Here is a 17,493-nt window from a genome sequence, read left to right on the forward strand (position 1 = left end):
TTTTGTCAATTCTCTGATGCATGCATAAAAATTTATTTACATATGTTTTGTAAATATGTCTTTCTCTGAAGGCACATTAACACTATTTAAGAAAATTCAAAATTTCAAGGCAACTTACTGCAATAGATCATCAAGTTTTGAGCTCAACTCAAACTCTTAAGGTTTGAAATTAACTAAAGAACAGTTTCGCCAACCTAAAATCTTTAGTTGAGATAATTTCCTTTTCTTCTTTAGATAAATTTATATCTTTGAGTTTTAGATACCAAAAAAAGTGCAGTCAACCTTATTCGTCATCATTTGGGTGCCTGAAAACTAAATTGAAAATGTTAACCATTAGTCGCTTTTATGTAAAGAAAAGATAAGTAGGTGGTAAAACTTTTCCAAAACTTTTAGTTAGATTAGAGTTTTAGAGTCTAAACTTGAAAAGTCTATTGCAGTGAGTGGACTTGAAATTTGAAATGAGTTTTCTTGGCTTTTTAATTTTTGCAGTGAATAAGCCTCTCTTTACAGAACAGAACAGCAAAAAAATGTTCTTGTAAATATTATTTTGTGTCTCTCAAGTTTGAATGGTGATGATGATGCTAGCTAGCTAGCTAACATTGCTAGTGATTATCTAAGAAACTCAGGTGATTGTCAAAATGCTCAGAAACCCCACACACAAAACAAACAGTAAATACTATTGACAGTAGGCACCAAGCTAACTGGAAAGTGTAGTAACTAACTACTAACTTACTAAATTAAGGATTTATTTTGACAAAACTAGAGTTTGTTATTTTTGAAGCAGTGGAAAGACGAGCCCAGATATTTTGGTGTGTTTTATTTTGTTTCTCTCGAGTTTGAATGAAGATAACAATGCTAACTAGCTAGCTAATGTTGTGAACAGTTACTTAAGACACTGAGGTGATTATATACAAAACAAACAGCAAATACTAACAATATTTACTAAGCTAACTATGAAAAAAATAAGAAACCTTTCTAAAGAAACCTATCTAAAGGATAAAACATTACAAAGTTAAAGTTACTCATAAAATGAATATACACCACACTACACTGTGCGAGTTGTTAGTAGAAAAGAAAGAAAGGTGAGAGGAGCTACCAGAAAGCGAGAGCATTAGAAAAAATACCCCCAAAAAATTGCGTCATTTTGTTCTCATTCAAATGTAGGAATCTAGCTTACATTTTTCTTGAAAAACAGTGGTTACCTTCTTTTCAAGTTTAAGTTTATTTCTCTGTTCCTGCAGCTCTGCTTTCAAGAACTTTCAGGACTCTCTTCTCTCCGTTTCTACCACAAACTTTAGTCTTGTGTCACTGCTTTAATTGTGTTCTGAGCATCACCATCACCCACCCCAAGCAGCCGCCCGCGATGTACCTCCACCCTCATCCGTCCCCTCTGTTCGCAGATCAGAGATTACAAGCCCATCTGTATCACCAGAGCCAGGCCACGCTAAGCCGATGGGAGCCCTGCTCAGCAAGGCACCGCCGCAATTGTTAACCCTGATTAACTTGATGTGGCGTTCAGTAGAGGGAGCAGTGTGAAAATCAAGCCAGTGCCGTGACCCAGTGCCCTGCCGCTGAACCAGGGGGAATTGGGCAAACTCGGGGAGGGTGGATGAGAACAGGAGCCAGGGAAAAAAAAAGAGACAGGAGTGGAAACGGAATAAAAAGAGAGACACAGTGGTGGCAGAGAGATTAAGGCGGCTTGAAGCTTCTACCGAAGATTGCACAGGAGGAACAGATATAGGCACATAAATATTCTGTTTCAGAGCAGTGAAAACAGGGTGTCAGTTACGATATGGGCTCCAGCAATAAAACATAAATTGGTGTGACTCTCAGTGCCACTGTGATGGGCTTCTGTAGAGCCGTACAAGAACAGAGGCCATTAAAGATTCAGTTATAACCACTACAGTGAGGTTATCATTGCACACAGAAGACAGAGTAGATGTTTGCTGCAAAGCATGAACTGGAGCGTAGTTTAAAGATGGGAAATATGGAAATGTGTACACAGATGTAGTCACAATGTATCACAGATGTATCTCACAATTATTATGGCATATTTCCATATGCAGCATTAAATAATTAAATACAATGAAATTCCTTGTCAGATGACATTTGAACTGTTTATACCAGCATGGACTTAAACCCTCTTTATGAAATAATTGCTGAGTCCTCAGAGATGAGGGTGAAATGACGACTGTTTGCACATAACGATGCATTTACAAGTCCAGTTCTGTACGTAGAAATGCATCACTGCCAATGACTCAGTTTTAAAGGTCAAGTTAGACCATATGTCAACAGCGATGCCAGCTTTGATATTTTGGTTATGACATATTGCTGGACCCAGCTGGCAGGAAACCATCAGGCGTGTTGCCTGGCAGGATTTCATTTTGTCTGTTTGAATTCCAGCTTTATGTAAAAATGCTGAAAATAGAATATTGGCCAGTGTGTTGTAACATAATGGTGTTTAATCTAGGAGCTCTGTTGCACTTGAATGAGTAAATGTTTTTTTTTTATTGGGGATGCAACCAAATCCTCTTGAGTTATTTGGGAAAACACATACAATGCAGTGGAAACAGATATTTTCTCTGTCCGAAGTTGCTTATTATTATTCAGAAGATGTCAGCTCCAAGATGACCTGGGTTGCATCTACCTTCATCAATCACTGATTTAATGCACCAAGATGATTCCTTTCAAATGAAGGATATTTTTATACACTTGTAAATCCTTACTGTAGAGTTTCTGTTTACAATGTAAAACATATAAATCTTTAAATCTTTATAAATCTTTCAATTTACATTTTTTTTCAGTTTCTGATTTTGCAATGTCCCCTACTTAAAGGGAAGGTGGTGGTGGGCTTCTGACAGTTTTATTTTTAGGCTTTGTAGGCATAACAATTGCATTTCTAATGAATATTAGTTAGTAGTTAGTTATTTAATATGTGTTAAAAATCATAAAGGTGTAAGGACATGAATGAAGTTTTAATTTCAAGTTTGGCAGAGCGATCACACCGCTCACTCTATTTAAATGGAAGAATAATAAATATATAATGGATACAAATGTGCCGAACGCAGCCGCGTGCTTTCAGTACGCCATGTCCGCAGTCACATGAAGTTAGACGACTGAGTGACCCAGTGACATTTTCTCCCTGATTAACCCTCAGCTGCTCTGTGCAGCTGTGTTTGTCAAAAGTGTGCACGAACGTGACGCGCGAACGAACGTGACCGCAAACTGCAGCGGTTTGTTCTCCATCCATATCCGTTGTTATACCTTAACCTCTCGAAAAAAAAGGGTTAGATTGTAACCGACAAATTTAATAACATTTTATGGAAAATTATTGGGGGTGACATGTCTGCTGTTCTCACCACAGAACTGCAGCAATGAATAAACCTTTTTCATTGTAGCCATTTTGACATGAGATATTAAGGGAAACAGGTTTTACACTAAATACAACTAGACCTTATCATTTGTAACACCTGTGTCTATCCTAATATTTCATATTAATATTGCCACTGTGAAAAAGCTGTGTTCAGGCAGTATATTAGCTAACAAGCTAAGCAGAGCCTGACTGATACATCAGCAGACCAGTATAACCAGCCTGATACTGGCCTTTCACAGCTATACTGGTATCTGTCTGTATCAGCACACATGTTGTCAGATATGCTCCAGAACATGATGCAGATGTTTTATTTATTTATAGGCAGCAGTGTATGTATATTATTATTTTTTTTTATTGATTCAAGTTTAATATTTTGTTGTATTTGTGATTTTTTAAATTTAAAATATTTATGTTTATTAAAATATAGAAATTACTTTTTCAGTACCCTGATGTCATTTTGGACAATTAATATTATTGTTAAACTGTAAAATATCCTGCTGCTATTACATAGTATCTTTCTCACAAGTGTTTGATAATCACATGTAAGGAATCATTGCAAAAATGGTTATGTATTTATATACTGTATATATCATTATATTATATTCTGTATAAAGAATATGTTAAAAAAAAAAATAAATAAAAATCTCCCTAAAATTGGCATCAGCCCTCAGGCCCTAAAGCTAAGGATTTCTTTTTAGTCCCTTCTTATTTCAAATTAAATGCCCAATTTTGATGAATGCGGTTTATATTTTTCAATTAAACACAAATGAGAATTTTTCATCCTTGATTTGTTTGCAATATAGGCACACAAAGTTTCAACATGAAGCTGTATTAGATTGAATCATGTTGCATTTGTACTGTTTTCAGAAAATTTAAATATGCAAAAAGAAGTAAAAATATTTACACAAACTCTATGAATAATAAAGCAAATTTTGATTTAGTTTAATCCTAGTCGTTTGGCTAATTAATGAATTAATTTAATGAATTAATTTAATTGTAGTCATATTCTAGACATCTGAAATGTTTTAGTCCAGTTTTAGTTGACAAAATACAAGATTATAGTCGACTGAAGCTACAGTAGATGAATTTCTATACAGTTTATGAGACATGCAGCAGGTGCAAACTGTGTGCAGCTAACCTCCCTAACACACAAAGAGACTGGTCCTGATTTCATCATAGTTTTTGTAATGAAATACTTTTTATTCAGTTTTTGTCTCGAAAAAGTTATTTGTCAAAGAAATTAACACTGGTGTAAAAAGAAAACAACTAAAAATCTGCTTTAAAATCCTCTTATTTAGATATACTGAAACCTTTTTTGCAGGGGTGTAAAGAATTCCTCTGTTGAATCAGACATCTGAGGGGCGGGGATGTTGTTATGTATTAGGATGCTTTAAGAAAATAATACCCTTGTGCCTTTCAGCCGCAGTGACACCTGAAACAAACGCAGAGATAATAACATGTTGAACCAACAACCCCGACAGGCCCCTCCCTCCCTCAGCTTCTGGTCATTTCTCCTTTGACCTAATAATTAAGCTGCTTTTGGCATTTTAAGTTAAGAAGCAGCTTTACCAACCTGCAGTGACAAATCTCTCTCAACTGAACCACTGCTTTGTGGAGGTCGCCTCTGTCTTACTCACAGTGCGTGGGTGCTTCTGAGCTCGTTAAACTCCAAAATCTTTTATCATCCCACTGAGAAAGTAATCCTGCTCAGCCAGTAATCATAAACAGCCAAACGCTGAGCATGTTTCCTAAGCTGACCTCTTTGATTCAGTCGCATGAATGTGGGAAATTTTAATGAGTAAAAAACTGCAGCTTTGACCACGTGTGAGTGACGGTCAGGAGCCTGTGCAGAAAGTCATTAAAACTGGAGTTAGACAGACAAAAGTGTGGGGAAGACGTACTGTAACCATGTGTTGACACGTTTGAACTTCACACCATCCATAGTGTGAATAATGTGAGTTTGTGAGTTTTTGTTTCAGATCAAATATACCTCTTATGACGACTTATCATTTTGCAAACTTTTCCGTGTTTCTGATTTTTGCCTTAGGAAGCCATTGGTCTCCACTCAGTTCCATACACAAAACAATCAGCTGAACCCTCTTTAAGTTGTGTAACCTTTCATAGTCAAAATCAAGCCTTACTTTAGTCATCCTAATTTGATCATTGGTTGAAGCCTTTATTATCTTCAAACCTAAAAATAACTCAGACAAAACCTCTCAAACTTGGGGTCTGTGGTCTAATGTTCATCTATTATAAGGGTCCTCGACATGAAAAGGTTTGTTGATCTTGCTCTGATAGACTGGAATAGCACAATTAAACAATGAAATCCTCAATCTGGGGTATTCCTCCAACTTCATTTGTTCTTTTTTTAGCAGACGTTGCAGGCCCAGAGATCAGATTCCTTTTGACCTGTAGGTGTGATCACACCCTGTGCTCAACAACAAACAGTCAAGGACATCCTCCTCCAAATGTCTTGTGAGTGCTTTGTCTTTGCAGTTTTTGGACAGGGGATTTCTCAGCCTGTTCTGGGTTAGACGGGGTGGACATTAAGAGAAACAGACAGGAGGGTGGCGGAGGGAGAGAAGGAGGGGGGAGAATGTGTGAGGCAGGAGCCAGCAAGGAGGCTGGAGGAGGAATCTTGCAGAAAGGAGGGTCCTGAGACATACTAGCATTACAGAGCAGTGACCCAGGATTAAGTGCGGTGGACAGTAGCAGTTTGATTTGATCGGGCAGAGCTGTGTTGTTAAATCGCTCATTAAATCCAATTAGGGGGAGGCAGAGGGAGACAGAACGCCGGGTGAGTAGGGGGCGTCAGAGCTTTAGTCTTGCTGCTCCTGAGGAAGATTGCGTGCCAAGCCGAGCAGGTGACAAAACTCCAACTCTGAACTCCTGACCTAGCCATGGGACTCCCCACTTTTTCACTCCTTTGCACCCTTCTCCTCCCCTTGTTCTTTCTCGGCTGCCCACTCACAGCTCTCACCTGCGACCTCTCCGTCTTTGTGTGGCTACGGCGTGGTGTGAAGGTGCTGGACATCCTGTGACGCAGCTGACGTGTCAAAGAGCAGCGCAATCAAACGGGACCGGCCTTACATGCAAAATCTACTGTCAAGCCAATTAATGTCTCATCAAATTACAGAAAACTACGGCCTGAGTGTTGCTCTCATGTGGTGCAGAGACACTGCAGTCACACCAGAGCGGTGCCAAGACAAATGCCACGCAATTACACAGCATAACACCACCCCGCTGTGGCCTCTCCGTAACCTCTCCCTTCACTCTCACAAAAACATTCACCATGGACAAATGCCCTAACCCTCCTGGATTTAATAATCCATCCACAATGTCCCCGACTCTCCATTTCACTTTCTTCCCAACTTAATCTTTTTCTCCAGTTTTCATGGTTTATACCGTTGTTGTCTCAGAAATTGACTGCAAGTGGTTCGAGGCGCAAACAAACAAGGACGGATTACGAGAGACTTTGACAACTTAGTCATTCTTCTCTTGAAGTCTCATTTGGTTCGGTGATATGTGAGTTCATTCTTGTTTAAGTCCCAGACTGTCACAACACTGCTGCTCTAACGCACATTGTTCCTCCAACTCTTGCTCCACTGTTTGTCCCTTATCTGTGATTCATGCATCATGTCTCTGTGTCTTCTGTCCTTTCTAATTTAAAGTCTCTGCCCTTTTGTCAAAGGTATTTTACCCCATTTATGAAACCTCAACATGAAAAATACTTTCTGTGTAAGTGGGCCTGCTTATATAACTGATTTAACAACTGTTCAAGTATTAAAAAGATATGTTGTTGCAAACAAATAATTTGGTGTAACATGGTTTTACAGAAAGTACAAGGCCTTTGACTTCAAACCGACATCTGCCATGTTCAGGAAAGTTTGTTATTCTGAATGTGCAGCTGGAACAATCAGGTTATTAATAAATTATAATGGACTGGACAATTCATTTTGGCTGTTAACTATATGTGGATTATTTGCTAAAATCTGGTTTTACCAGCACCATAATCAGGATTAAAAAAAACACTGAGGCCATGTGAGTCCAGCAGATATTTTTTAATATATTTTCTAAGAGCCCTAAAAATTACATAAACATTTCTAGTAATCTAGAAATGCTTTTGAGTGATTCAGCTATACCGCTATAAATGATTTGTATAACCTGTGTAAAATCTGTTATATGTCCCATATTTTCTCTACACGATGGTCTTAAAATGTATTAACCATTCCTGCTAAATTCTTGTGGGAACATTTTTTAAATGGTTGTATTTCGTCACTATCGGGCAAAAAACCTCGTGTCTCCATATCTTGTCATTTTTTATTTTTCATAAATCAATGCTAGTGGTCACCCTTTACATCTGTCTGTGGGTTTTTCAAAGTATTTAACCAATGTAAAGTGTTAAAAAGAGCTACCAACTTTGACGTCAGCGTTAAATTATTTCAGAAACACATTTTTTTCCATGTCATGAAAGTAATTTTTAGACATATACAAGGTTTCTGAATTTATCAGTTTATCTATGTATTTCTAAATATTCATTGCACTAAAAATGTCAAAATTTCAGTTTCACCGGTCTAGAAAATATATAAACTGTTCATCAGATCAAATTAAGAGTAACAAAATACTCTGGACAGTATCTTTAGTAGAATGTTTCCAAAAAACAGTAGATAAAGAAAGAAGTAGATAAATGTGCATATTTGTATTTTTGAAATGTTGAAATAGCTAATCAATCAACACACTACACTACATGTACTTATTCAACTCAGAAATAATTATATTGACCCTTTCATTTAAAATATGTAACATTTCATGAGGTGATCTGACTTCCAGTTTACTAAACTTAGCTATCTATAAATTACACTTCTCTCTCTCTGATTAATTTACTAGTCTGCTGTTTGGTTGTTTGTCAAATATCACCATCAGATGAACTTGAATCTTTGAGTTTTTGAAACCCCAAAAAATCTGTATTTCAAACTTTGTTCACAGTGAGCTGTGTTCCTGTTTTGTCATGATTTGAATGCTTGACAATTAAATGGTTGCATATGACAATATTATTAAGCACTGTTCACTTTCACTTTAATAAATTTGCTCAAAATTTTTTTTGAATTTGAAGAAGAAAAGTAAATAATTTTAACATTATAACAAAAGATTGTTTGGGAAACTTTTTAAAATTTACTTAAAAAAAAAAGTTTGATATGGATTCAAAACTCAAAAAAAGACAAAATGATGAGTTTTCTCAACTTTTTTTTTTTTTTTTTTTACAGTGTAGAATCTTTCTGTTTCTCTCTTTCTCTATATCTGTTTCTCTGGGAGATTATCGAAATTGCCCAGGATCCATGATAGAGGTAGTTAAGGGGGACAAATGATTTGTTGGGTGACACTTCTTACTGCCTCCCTGTTCTGTGACCTTTAACCCTTGTAACTGTATTATTGCATGTAGACTATTTAGTGATAGCAAGGTTTACATTGTGTCCACGATTTCCTGTTGTGACACCATACAGTATGTCAGCTTTCAGCATGTTGACTATAATCTTTACAAAGCTAAAGTTTGACTCTTTCATAAGTGCAAAGGGCCATGGGTGGAACCATGAGGAGCACCTCTGACTCTGTTGTGCCGTTCTGTGTGGTAACCTTCTCCTCTGAAGAGCCGCTTTAATTAAGAATGCATTTTTAATACGACTCTGACACACTCCTGGAAAAACCCATTACTGTCTGAGACCGTACACATAACACTTTCTTCTTGAGCACTTCTGTAAATATTTAATGGCAAATTTTGTCAGATTTTTTATGTCAACTACACGGAGGGAGAGCACAGACTCAGTGAGGTGAGGCACTTAATTAACTGTCAACATGTTTCTGGTTTCACAACCAAAGCAAGCTGCATTTATCTGTGAAGCAAACACAGTTATTGCAGCACATTTTACTCATCAAGCTTGTCATTATTCTTTAAAACTCCTTTACACTTCACTGTTTACTTTATATAATGTTTATGGAATTATGTATTTATTAATTATACATGCATATATATAATTATGCATAGGCCTCAAATATAGCATCAAATATGCTAAGTCATTTTGCACACAATATTAGTTTTACATAATAAGTTTCAAATGTACATTATGTAAACTTTGAATGCAGGCCATCTGGACTCTCTATGGTTTTAATTTAGCTTTATTTTCTTTCGTATTTAGTGTACTGTGGTTTGTTATCTGCATTCTGATCTTGGTATTCCTTATAATGTCTTAGTTTTACTCATGTATGGCAGTGTGTTTATCACAGACTGTTAAACAGTCACTGTTTAACAGTGTGCTCTCTTGTATCATCTTGTCTGTACTTCGTGAAGACATTTACTGGTTCCTTCTGAGTCTGTATGCCGATTATAGAGGCTTTTATATCTTTAAAATCATTGGGTTAAATTAGTTTTTATGGCCTGCAGAACTGCTTTGGTTATGTTTCCCTTAAGACTGAATTACTGCAGGCAGAAATGTTTCTCTCATAGGAGTCACAGAAAAATGATTTAAAACTTAAGGTTTTAGTTTCTCTTCATGGATGTTAACTGACAGTGAAAGGTCTAATTTCATATTTTCCTGGGTTTTTTTTTTTTTTCAATAAAAACGTAACTACCTTTGGGCTATTAATGGGATTTTTTCTGACTTTCTGAGGCACCTGCATAAAACTATTTAATTTTGCTGTGCTTGTTGCATTTTTATTTTAAAATAACATTTCAGTTAATGTGATTTCTTCAGTGCTTTATTGTATTTGCTTTTCGTGCTTCGACATATTTACAAATTGCAAATATATTTATTGCACATTTTCTGCAGATAAGTTTGAGTTTACCTTATGTTGTGTTCTGTGACTTTTCTGTTTGTCATAAAGTTGCTCTCTCTGGGATCTGATTGTGATTTTCTTAGCAGTTGTTATTGAAATAAAATCTTAATTTAAAAAAAAACATTGCTGCAGAAAGCAATCGTCTCACACATGGTTCGAAATAATACTGTAAAAATATAATACTAATAATCAACATACATATAATTGCCATTATAGCTACAAAATTAAACTTTTAATTTTCTAACATTTATAATGGGGCTGAACAATATGGCTTGAAAAGGCTATGCTGTTGTATACAAAACACATCTTGACATACACATTTTCTCTAAAATAACTACTGCAAATTCTCATATAGTGTAAACATATGATGATCTTATAGAATGTGACGCATTACCCAGTTATCCACACTACTACTTGGCAATATGGGCAAAATCACATATGGATATATAAATATACATAAATAATTTTGTCCAGATGCTTCGATAATGATGTTTATCAATACTGGGACAATATTGTAGGCATGACTTTGTGCTTTCACAAAATATTAACACAAAGACATTTTGGATAAATAATCCTCAGTAATGTGGATATAACGACCAAGTGGGCAAAGACAAATGATAGAACAATGCTAATATTATTAGCAATGCAATAGTTGCACCCATAATGCAACAAAATGACTTAACACTGGCATAATATTAATTATGAAATATATTTTCACAGCGTCCTACTGAACTTTTCATCTCTCTCTTGCTTTTTATTTTTAGTTAAATAAAGTTATATAAACTGTCTGAAGAGCACATCTCCTCGCCTATAATTTATAAACTGTTTTATAAATCTAAAGATAATTCAATCTCCCACAGTGGCAGTGAATGTATTAGATGTAATGCTCCACCATGCTTTAAATAATGTGGCGTTACTGTAACGGAATTTGTCTCTGAGTGACTCAAACATTTTAAAAACAAACTAGGAACAGTTCAGACTAAAGTACCGTGCTGATTCTGAGACATAATGTAGCTCCTGACCATTTAACTGTGAAGTTTTGAAAACTAATTTCTGCAGACAGAAAGTCAAGCGTTCCCACCCGGAGTCCAACAGCCCTGAACAGGACAGTCTGTCTCCACCATCGTCTCACTGGGCGCCTGAAAAGTGTTTGAGAGACTTTTCACACATTTCTGTCTCTACATGCTCTCACGTCAAGTTATTTCTGTGTTCACTCGCGATACTATGAGGGAAGGTGTTTGTCGGGGTTTTTACATGGTGGTTTTTTACACATGATGTGCCTCGGAGTTAACATTTCACTTAGTGCAGAAGGAGGAGTGGGCTGCCTGCCTTCACAAAGTGTTAGTAGACGCACGGGGAGAAAAGACCTCAAGTGCCGCACATCAGAATGAACTCTTCACCCTGTGTTTTTGCCGCCAGTATAGACTGTCATCTACAAATGGCCGCCAGCTATCAGAGCCGAGACAAAGGCGGTCAGCGGCGGTCTGGGATCACTGGGCAGCGGGGTCAAAGTGAATGTGGTGACTCCCTGTATGCAAAAGGAACAGAGACCGAGCCTGATCTGTCTTTAATAGATGTCTTGATGCCCTATGCTCTTAGCGATAAAGGCTGCAAAAGGGTTCTTCTTGAATGGGTGAGGTTCTACCCTGACCCAAAAAATGGCTTTTGGTACAACCCCTATGGGTTCTTGATAAAACCCTTGGAAAATAAAAGGGTTCTTCCTGAATGGGTGAGGTTCTACCCAGACCCATTTGCTTTTGAAGAAGTCTTTTTTGAATAAAGGGTTCGTCAAGGGGTTCTTTGTATCATATTAAAAAAATGGCTCTTGGTACAACCTCTAGATGGGTTCTTGATAAAATAAAATGGAAAATAAAAGGGTTCTTGGTACAATCCTGAGGCTGACTTCTTGTTAGTACCTGAGACAAGTTGAAAGGTTCTTGATAGAACCCATAAAAAGGCCCTGGGTGGAGCCATTACACCATGGAAGCAATTTATGATGAGATCAAGGCAGAACTCTCTGAAAGGGTTCCAAGAGGAACCCTGCAGGTGGGCTCTAGATAAAACACTTGGAATATAAAAATGTTATTGGTAGAACCTCCTGGCTGAGTTCTTTGGTGCAGTGGTTCTCTTTAGAACCTCTTACAGGGGGTTCTGAGTGTAACCTTTCACAGATGGTTCTAGGTGTAACCCTTCATGCTGTGTTCTAGTTAGAATTCTCTGAAAGGATTCCACTTGAAATTTTTATAAAAGGTTCTACCAGGACCGAAAAAGTGTTCTCTTACTGGGGCAACCTGAAGAACCATTTATGGTTCGAGTTAGCCTCTTTATTTGTCAGAGTGTAGTAACATTGGACATGTGTCTTTGCGCGTCCACTGTGGAAGTCCTCCAGGCCTTCTGAATTACAATAAAAGTCAACTGAGCCGCCGTGACCTTTTGTTGACCTCTGCCATTCTGCGCTCTGTTCACTGAGCTCTTGATCCTCAGCCATGCTGTCGCTGATTTTTTCCAACCCAGAAAAACAGACACTTGACAAACTCCTCTTTATGTGTAGCATCACAAACGGCCCCAAGAGTCGTCTCGATGGGGTTTCGCGGCATGTTCGGCGTACTGTCTTGCCTCCTTTTCCTGAATATGTATCAGGATGGCTGAGGGGGACAGTTATGCCAAATCTCTTTGTCAATCCCTCAAGAACAGTAGAGAGAGATCCCTTCTAACGGGCTCTTAGTCCCAGAATAGATGACAACTTTGACACTGATGTATCATGTCTCAGTAGTTCAGACATGGAGGGCGGTCTGGCTTGGCTTGATGCAGCGCGGGCAGCTAGCCAACAGAGGTGCACGAGGAGCATGAGGGGTGCGGGGGATCGGGTTGAGGGAGGGGGGGTGGGACCTATTTAAAAACAATCCTATCTGTGGATCCACTGTGGGCTAAACAAAGGATTGGGCCTCATTAAGATAAGAGTGTCCACAAAAGCAGACCAGTTGTTATGTTACGCTGTCAGGGAGGCCGCCGAGAGGCAATGGCCCATTTTCTTTTTTTTTCTCTCTCTAAATAGCTGTGTGTCTTTCCAGCAGTGCTTCGTATGTTTTAGCTAGCACTGAGCACGCCCGTCAGCATCTCTCTCCTCCATCACGTCCACGTTGCTGGCAGTCATGTGTGTATGTCAGGAGTGGAAAAACAATGATAAACATTGACAAATAGGCCCGGCTGTTTTGCTAATGTGCCGCAGAGCAGAAGTAATACAGAGGAGCTGGGTAGCAAACTATTCCAGAAAAACACTTTTTTCCTGCAAATTCAAAAATAAAAACACAATTTTTGTTTTCCAGGTCAGCTCACCCATGACAACAATATCAGTCAAAATGTTCCAGATCATAATTAGGCTAACTTGTAAACATCAACAAAGCAAACTAACTTTTGTTCTCCTGTTATTTTACTATTTTTAGTGTCTGCAGTTTCTCATTTCAAATTAAAAGCATATGATTCTTTTTCTAACATATTTATAAAACCACTAAAATCGAATTATTATTATATTCATATTTCAGCCCATAAATTAAGCTGACACAATAGTATTTAATGAAAAAAGAAAACAATGATCAGGGAAAAATGTTGTTCTTGGAGTCGCTGTAACTGAATCCCGAATTGTTATCAGTTGGACTATAATATGATTAAATGTAACTCGATGAATTTTTTAAGAGAAGGGGAAAAGTACTTTTGTATTATATATTATTTTGTATTAATTTGTTTTATAATTTTCCAATGTATTGTTCCCCTCTTCTTTAGTGCCTAAATAGTTTATTTATTCATGTACACCTGCAAACCTTATGTAAAACACAATAAAAAAGTGGTTTTATTTTTATTTGATGTTTCTGCATTTCCCTCTGAAATTTATTCATGTTGAACACAGTTACAACGTTACTACATGTGCATTACCAGGTGACCAGATGACCATTACTCGAACATATTTTCTTTAAGTCAGATGTACTTAGTAACCTGATTGCTTTCAAATCAACAGTTTGCATTAATGCAACCTGGAGAAATCTATCTAAGGTGAAACAAGAATACCAGCTCAAGGGTACAGGATGTAATTTCAAATTTTATATTCCACAAAAATAAACTGCCATCACTAAAACAGAAAGCTGAATGGGACTCATTTTAATCATGACATTGTCTTGTCAATGTATAATCCAAATATATCACAGTACATTTAAGGAAAGCCAAGGAAATTTGATTCATACACCACATTTCATTACAGGCAAAGTGTTTGCATTGAACTGCATACAGCAACAAGTGACATGAGATTATAACTAACAAAAATAATAAATAAAAAATAATAGAAGAGCAAAACCAAAATCCAAAAAACATTGACAAACCTCACAAAACATTTACGTGGAAATTTATTTTATTTATTTATTTAAACATTCAAGATTTCAGATATTAATCAATATTAAATAAAATCTTCTTATTAAAAACACTGTTTCCTTCTTAGTGTTTAAAAGAGTACTAGGCTCATGTATCTTTCGTAATAATAAAATAAATAAATAAATAAAACTTATAGTACATAAACATGACCGAAGATCCTCAAATGTCACATCCCTAAAGACACTTGTTTGAAATCAGCCTGCGTTCAGTATAAATGTGTGTTGTCTGAAATTGTATGTTGTTTCTTTTAGGAGCATGTTCACTCTTTGTTCTGGTACGAACTGACAAATACACTTTGACACAATGAGCCTTTGAGGAATTCAAAAGCAGTGGTGACACATTTTCTACATACTTCTTCTAAATATAAATTTTAAAACTAAACAAAACTAAATTAAACATTTTTAATTTTTTTGTAAAGGTCTATTTAAAGTCTGTTTTGTATTAATCACACTGGTGTTTCTCTCTGTTCTTTATTTTTTATTTCTTTATCTCTAATACGCAACTTTAAAATTCTGTGCACCTACACCGTTCCAGTTAAACGTTACAGTAAATATTTTTTTAAAGGAAATAACTCATAATAAATAACTCAAACAACCTATTCAGTGGTAACAAGCTGAAAAAAGGCCAAATAAACTGTAAATGGCAGTTAATAATTATATTGTGAATGACTGATGCTTTAGAAAATGCCTCTGTCTTACTGACTGATGCAAACAAAACAGATCAAAATTCAAGATTCAAGATGTTTACTGTGACACCGGTTATACAAATACAGTCAAGTGAATAACTTTGGCTGAGATGCTCCATTACAAAAATAACAGAAAGTAAGTAAGTAATAAAAATAACAAGTAAATTAAGTGATAAAAGACAGAAAAATAATATTTAGGATAAATATATGCAGTAATATAATAAAATGTGCATTGATAAAATAAAATATACTAAATACTAAAACAAAATACACTGTGCCATTCATACAAAAAGGGATATGTACAAGATATACTATTCCAGTCTCTGCATTACATATATATACTGCATACATAAATACCCACATACATAAATGCATTTAATAATACTACATTTAGTGGTTATACACACCTTAATCAATGCATTTTATCACACATTTCTTCATTTCTAACTTGCACATAAACTTTAAACTGAATTCTGTGATTTGTTCCACATTCCCTGGTCAATACTGAGCATCATCACCATCCCTGCAAAAACTGTACAACTCTTTCATTTGAATAATATACAGTATATAGTTTTTGTTTTTATAATATTTTTTCATGTTATTTTCAATTTTCAATTTCTTTTATAAATACTCCTAAATGTATGATATACACCAATATATCAAAGCAAAAATTCCTGTATGTGAAAATGTACTTGGCATTAAACAGTTTTTGGTTCTGAATAGAAGTGAAACTTAAGGGCATGTCTCCTTGTAATGTAACTTCATAATTCCTTTAAGGGAGTACAAATAACTAAAAAAATTCAGATGTGCTACTTGAGACAATTATAAATTATATGGAGTGAGTTTAGGGGAAAAATCTAAGCATTATGCCATTAGAGAAATAAAAATATCCAGAATTTATATAATAGCCTTTTCTTTCTCACGCTCGTGTTCCATACAATGGACAGTTTCTTTCACAGCTGAGTCTGAAAGCACTTTTCACTGACATCATCAGCAAAGGATAGGATGCTCCAAACTAACAAACAAAAGCTCACAACTCATGCAGTGTATCAGACATGTGTTTAAGCTTTATTATTAGAGAATAAAAAGAAGCTTAGCTGTTAACTCAGACACCATGAACTCTGCATGACACAGGGTTCACACAGAGGTTATTGGTTCAAATTAGCTGAAAGATCTGCAGGGCCGACTGGGGCTATTAGTTATGTGACAGACATGCTCCACTAGGGGGCAGTATATTACCTTGTTTTGGGGAGATGCTGCTGTTAAGAACAGAGTAATGAATGAATAGAGAGAAGGAGTGAGAGAGATATGACCCTGTGATGAACTGCAAATCTGCTGGGAGCTCAGCGGGGCATTGCTGACTGGTTAAATGCCAACGCTCCACCTGGAGAGGAGAACTGTGACAGTAATGCATCTGTGAGCAGCTTTGTCTTTGTCTATGTGTTTGTATTTGCATTTGTCTGTAAGCGAGCATTTGGTGAGTTTGGGGTGTGCTTAATCACGCTAACATGTGGCGTGCAGTGCAGCAAGGTCTTGTACAACCCATGTTTCGGGTTTGTCCAATGCATCATCCTGTCCTGTTTAGACCTGGTATTAACATGCGTCCTGGGTGATCTGATCACAAGTGAACAACGTACTTAGGATGCATTTGAGTTCCAATCACTCAGACCACATTCGGAGGTGGTCTGGGTCATTCTTTTAGCGGTTTGTATGCAGTGTGTCCTGGGCCGCACCGAAAACCTCCTGCTCACTAATGTCCTGAAAGTACATCATTTATTTCACTGCAGTGCAAAATACTTGAGAAAAAGAGTGTTACAAACTTTGTGAAATTCTTATTTCTTTCAGCCGTTTTTTTTGTAGAAAAAAAACACTGTGTCCATTTGTCCCACAGGCAAAGTAAAACAGCTATGGTGAATTTTCAGTCAGTTGTGCCTCCTTGTAATTTTTGCATTAAATGCAATACATAAAGTGTTTCTTTTTTCTTTTTCTTTTTTTTTTTTATAAAAAACACATTGTGTTGCTGAGAAGAAAAAAAAGGGGAGATGCTCCATGGTGCGCTGGGATGCACACGTGACTCTTGCATTAACGCCTTTCTTTATCATCAGTGAGCAGACCCATAGAGGGCACCGAGTATCAATATCTTTGCTGGGGTATTTAATTTTTTTTTAATATCTTAATATAATTTCTT

This window comes from Lutjanus erythropterus, chromosome 7 (assembly GCF_056507025.1).
Source record: "Lutjanus erythropterus isolate fLutEry1 chromosome 7, fLutEry1.hap2, whole genome shotgun sequence".
In the NCBI taxonomy this organism is placed as follows: Eukaryota; Metazoa; Chordata; class Actinopteri; order Lutjaniformes; family Lutjanidae; genus Lutjanus; species Lutjanus erythropterus.